Source organism: Callorhinus ursinus, unplaced genomic scaffold, assembly GCF_003265705.2.
Source record: "Callorhinus ursinus isolate GAN/ISIS: 27379988/994484 unplaced genomic scaffold, GSC_fseal_2.0 scaffold1754, whole genome shotgun sequence".
In the NCBI taxonomy this organism is placed as follows: Eukaryota; Metazoa; Chordata; class Mammalia; order Carnivora; family Otariidae; genus Callorhinus; species Callorhinus ursinus.
The window spans coordinates 1-6130 of record NW_027398808.1 but is presented as its reverse complement, the minus strand read 5'-3'; the positions used below and the strand labels follow the sequence as shown (position 1 = coordinate 6130).

General features: G+C 45.8%; 1 pseudogene; it reads right to left on the bottom strand.

Annotated features, from left to right (window-relative positions):
* Positions 1-1030: 1030 nt before the first annotated feature.
* On the bottom strand, positions 1031-2659 carry LOC141372152 (acrosin-like; annotated as a pseudogene).
* Positions 2660-6130: the final 3471 nt, after the last annotated feature.

The following is a 6130-nucleotide window of genomic DNA, read 5'->3' as shown; positions in this document are numbered from 1 at the left end:
TCTCATCACCAGCTGGCTCTAGAGCCCACATCTATAAGCATGTATGGCGTGTCACACTCTGCTCTGAAAGCTTCATGTCTGTCCTAATTTCATTGTCACACAACCCTGTGGCCATATTCCCAAGGCCACATAGCTGATGAGGAGTAAAGCAGGGGGTTTGAACCCAGACAGACTGACGAATCCTGAAAATATTCATGCCTGCTTCATCATTCCCTGTTGCAGCCCCAGCAGGAAAAGACAGGGTCCTTGGTCTTCCTCACCCAAAGTTCCTCCCTCATGCTCCTGTACCCTATGCCATCTGTCTTTGCAACCAGAACATAGGACCATCTTGCACTTGAAACATGTGAACAGGAGAACAGGTATGAGGCTGTTGCTTGATGCAGCAACTGCCCAGCCAGGAGCCCGGGGCTTGCTTTCTGGAGCCTACCATCTTTAATCCTCAAGTGGCCAATCCAGCATTTAGGCTTGATCTGGGCCCTGACCAGAGTGGGCAGTTGACCTGAGGCCATCGAGATCTCTTTCTTAGGAATTCACAGATGGACATAAGCAATTCTGGTTGAGGGCAGACTCCTGCCTGGGGTTGTCCATGTGGACTGAGCATCAGATGGCCACACTACAAAACTTCAGACTAGGGTCATTCTTCCAATGGACTCAGACCCACACCCCTCCTTCTGAGTCAGCTCACCTCACAGAAGTGCTCCAGGGCCCACCTGCACTGATTTAATAAGCAGAGACTCTGAGTGTGAGATCCAGACCATACCTGGCTTGTCACCCCAGATCGCCTTGTTCCAACTTCAAAAATGAAGATTTAGGAAACCACAATGACCCCTGACACACAAGCAATTCCACCCTGTTGGAGGGTGATGGAGGGAGGACAGATTTGCTGGGGGAGGGTTTGGATTGAGTCGGGGAGTGCAGGTAGGAAGAAGTCCAGAAAGCAAATATAAATATAGACTTATTATATATACATGTATATATATATATATATATATATATATATGTATATATATTTATTTATTTATTTATTTATTTATTTAATCTTTGTTTTCTTGGGAGTAAAGGGCTCACTGGGTCTGTTGGGAGTGGGGTTGGAACAGGAGGCGGCAGTCAGTTCTGGGACATCCGTGGTCTCCATTTCGTAATACCCCTTTGCATTAGAAAAGGTCTTCCCCTTCAAGATCTCTGTGAGTTGCTGTAGTCGCTTGGCAAAAGAAAGTACTTGGGGAGCTTTAGTGATAGGTGGGGGAGGGGGTGGGGGTGGGGCCAGTGGTTTGGGTCGAGGTCGAGATGCAGGGGGGCTGGGAGGAGGTCGAGGAGGGCATTGGAAGTACCAAGGAGGGCGAGCAGAAGGGCGGGCAGAGGGTTGTCTAGCCGGGATTGCTTGAGAAGTCGGATGGGGAGGGGTGGGCAGTTGAGCCATGTGCAAGGCATTAGAACCGATCTTGGAAGCAGTCCAGTTCAGACAGGGCCAGGTGGCCGTGTAGACTCCGGGGCGCTTAGTTCGGGCACAGCCTACCCCCCAGCTTGTGACTCCCACAACCACATAGGTGTTGGCCATGTTGTCTCTGCACATGAAAGGCCCGCCGCTGTCCCCCTACCCAGAAGGACACAGAAGTCACTCTCTGAGCCACTTTTCCCCTGCCCAGAAGGGCCATAGGCTCTGGAAGGACAGTTTCTTCAGTCCCATGGCTTCTTGCTGCCATGAACACAAGTGGTGGTGGTAAACTTTGAGTTGGTATCAACAGCTTCAGGTGGATGTGAGAAGGGGATGGATTGTCACAGGTCTCCTTGCAGTGAGGAAGGAAGATAAGCGACCCATGTGTCCACGTATGAGGCTTTATGCATGCATGGGCATGTGTGTACAAGTGGATTGGAAGGTTTTGTGTTCTGGTGAGGGGAGGTAAGCATTCTCTTCCAGGGTGGTGTTCGGGTGGTATGATCTCTGTGTCACGGTGGGATAAAGCTCTCCGTGTGGTGACTGGTTCTTTGTAGGGGCCCCAGGTGTCACCTCCCATCCGCACTGCTACAAGATGGGACCAGGGAAAGGGTCAGTGAAGCAGGGCCCTGGAGGGAGTGGAGTTCAGGGATTCACAAAAGAGGTGTTGGCAGGGAAAATGGCGCCCGAAGGGAAGTTACCTGGCAGGTGTCAATCTTGCCTTCAGGGTACCCTGCACACACATTGGTTGAACAAATGCGCCCGTTGTACCACAGGGTGGAGTTACAAAGTCGAGGTCGATGAGGTTCACACGGGCCTCCTGCAGTGTAGGTGTGATCCTGTAGGCTACAGCCAGGCAGCTCGGTGGTCAGCGATCACAGAAGACACGGTTTGGGAAAGCCCTGCCTCCTCCCTCCACGGAACCCCCATCATCCTGAAATGCTCTACTTCAACCTAAAATCCATGAAAGTCAAGGCCCCTGGCCTCTCCTCAGACACTTGTGAAGAATGTGGGGTGGTGGAGGCATATGCAGGTGAAGAGGAGGGGCAGTGCATGGAGGATGAGCAGATGTGGCTGCAGGAATGTGTGTTGATGCCAGATGATTATTCACAGCTACAGCCAGGATGTGTCACCTCATTTACACCCCACAGTGACCCCCTATGTTAAGCGCTGTGACTCACCTTGCCTCCAATCAAGAGCTTGGAGCACCACTTGCCCAAACATGCTGGTAGGGATGTGCTGTTTTTTGGATTCGGACCAAGGTTTTCCTCTCTACACTCAAATCCAAGACACACATTTCATTTCCCCACGGTACTGCTCTAAGTCCTCCTCATTGCTTTTTATCCCCTGTTAAACCCCTCAGCTCAGTCTGGACAGGATCTGCTGGAGCTGGGCAGATGAGTCCCTCCCCACGTGCCTCCCATCCATTTTGAAGATACAGAGAAGGAGGAGTCTTAACTTCATTCTTGAAGGATCATTTGCTGGATGTAGAAATCCTGGTTGACAGCTTTTTAAATATGTCATCCCACTGCCTTCTGACTTTAGTGGTGTCTGATGAGAAAGTGGCTGTTTGTCTTATCAAGGATTTTATCTATACGTTTCACCAGTTTGCCTATAATCTGTCTCAGTGTTGACCTCTGGGTTTATCCTGCTTGGAGTTTATTAAGCTTGCTAGGTGTGTGTACTCACGTCTTGCATCAAGTTTGGGAAGTTTTTTGGTTTTTTTTTTCATTTTTTTGTTTTTAAAGATTTATTTGAGAGAGAGAGCCTGTGCAAGCATGTGTGTGTGTGTGTGCACGGGGAGAGGGACAGCAGACTCCGTGCTGAGCACAGAGCCTGATGTGGGGCTGGATCTCATAACACTGAGATCATGACCTGAGCTGAAATCAAGAGTTGGGATGCCCAATCGACTGAGCCATCCAGATACCGCAGGTTTGGGAAGTTTTTAGGCATTATTTTTTCAAATCTCCCTCTTTTCTTTACGATGCATATGTCGGTATGCTTTATGTTGTCCCACACGTTCCTTAGGCCCTGTTCATTTTCTTTTTTTCTTTTTTAAGTTTTTCTTTTTTTTTTAAGATTTTATTTATTTAGCTGACAGAGACACAGCCAAGTAGGGAACACAAGCAGGGGGAGTGGGAGAGGGAGAAACAGGCTTCCCATGGAGGAGGGAGTCCGATGCGGGGCTCAATCCCAGGACCCTGGGATCATGACCTGAGCCGAAGGCAGATGCTTAATGACTGAGCCACCCAGGTGCCCCGGCCCTGTTCATTTTCATTCTTTTTTTTTTTCCCCACTCCAACTGGGTAATTTCAATTGCCTTATCTCAAGTTTGTTGATCCTGTCTTCTGCCTGCTCAAGTATGTTGTTGGAACCCTCTAGTGAGGTTTTTTTTTTTTTAATTAATGTGCTTTTCAGCTCCAGAAGTTTTGTGGGTTCCTTTTCATAATTTCTGTCTTTTTATTAGTATTCTCATTTTGTTCATATATCATTTCCTGATTTCCTTTAATTATTTGTCCATAAATTCCTTTAGCTCTTTGAGCACATTTAAGATAATTCCAATGTCTGTATTTCTTCTGGGATTGTTTCTGTCCAATTCTTTGTTTCATGAGAATGGGCCATATCTTATCATTTCTTTGTTTGCTTTGGATTTTTTTTTTAAATGGGAATTAGGCATTCTGAGTATCTTAATGTGGTAACTTTAGAAATCAGGTTCTCCCACTCCTCAGGGATTGCTGGTTTTTGCTTGTTTGGGGCTAGAGTCATCTGTTTGTAACTTTTCCAAACTATTTTTGCAAAGTGTGTATCCCTTGTTGTGTGTGGTCGCTGATGTTTCTGTTCTGTTATCTGTGGTCAGACCACAGTGACCTGACAAAGATTTCCTTAAGTTTCTGGCTCCAAAAAAGGAAGGAAAAGCAAAGGTGTTCCTAGCTCTTGAAATCTCTGACAGATGCCAGCAAGGGAACCCTGAAGCCTGAGAGAGCTGAGACCTAAATGTGCAAAATATGCAACCCAGACTTTTTGAGGGCAGTCTTTCTACCGCCACCCCTGGCCCTAGCCAGGTTCCTCGAGCCCAGGTCACGAGGTCAGCACAGCAGGCCCAAGGGATGTGTGGTGGCAGCTGCTTGGCCTGTGTCACTCTTCTACCTGGGACCAGCTCTCCGCTTTCACATAGTGCTCTCCTGCTTGCTGTGTGTCCAGTCAGGTTCCAGAGTGCAGAAACAGTTGATTCTGATTAATTTTTCCAGTTTACTGGCTATATCAGTTGGGGGTTGACCTCCTAGAACTTCCTACTCCACCATTTGGTTAATGGCCTCAAGGTTCATTTTTTTCCCCAAGCATATTCAGTTGCTTGGACACCATTAATTGATGAAACATTTCTCGACCCCATTGAATCATAGTGATGCCTTTGTTCTAAATGCCATGACCACACTTGTGGCTGCATATATTTTAAGGGCTTATTTAGTGTCTGTCTTCATCTGCTACAATGTAAGATCCATGAAGATAGGGATCTTCATCTGTTTAGTTCAGTGTTATGTCATGGCACCTAGCATAGTGTCTGGCACGTGGTAAGCGCTCAGTAAATTTAACGAGTTTATACTAAAATGACTTGTCTATTCTTCTGAAGAACATTTATGATGTTATCATTTTTATGATATTAAACACGATACCAACAGTGAATATTTTTGTGCCTACCATCTTGGGTACACACTTAGGCCTGCGGGGAAATTGCCTAGTTTTAGGGTTAGCTCAAACTTTAAGATACCCATATTGCTCTCCAAAATAGTTATGTTACGTGTGCACTCCTGCCAGGATGGTATAAGAGTTTCTGTTGCTCCATAAAATCCCCAAAGTTTGATGTCATATGACTTTCTGAATTTTGCCAGTCTATAGGGCTGTGAATGCTACTTCATTCTGTTTTAATTTGTAATAAAATGATTAAATCGTTACATTAAAACATTGAGCATCTTTTTATATATTTGTTATCCATTCATCTGTTCATATTCTTAGTACACAGGTTGTTTTTGTGTTCTCTTCTCAGAGCCATTTATATTTTCTGTATATTAATTCTTGTCAGTTGTCGGCATTGCATATATCTTCTCCCTGTCTGTGTGGTTTTTGTTTGCTTTTTTTTTTCTTAACTTTTCATTTTGAAATAATAGAGATTCACAGGATGTTGCAAAGAGAGTATAGAGGGCTTGTGCACCCTTCACAAGCTGCCCCAGTGATAATATCTTAGGTAACTGTAGAACATCAAAATCAGGACATTGGCATTGGCTTAGTGCATGTATAATTCTGTGTCATTTTATCACTCGTGCAGGTTTCTGTAACCATCGTTGGAATCAAGATACAAAACTTTGGTCATGCTACCTGCTTCTAGTCACACCCACCCCACCTCACTTCCCACCACCACTGACCCCTGTAACCACCAATCTGTTCTGTATCTCTATAATCATGTCATCTTGGCAACACTGTATAAATGGGATTATACAAAACTCCACAGAGTAATACCCTTAAGACCCATCCAGGTTGTTGCGCTATCAATACTTTGTTCCTTTTTGTTGCTGAGTAGTAGTCCATGGTGTAGACGGCCACAGTATGGTTTTCTAGACTATTCCAGTCACCTGTTAAGTGACAGCTGGGTTGATTCTGGGTCTTGGCTATTACAATGAAACTGCTGCGAACACGTGTGTA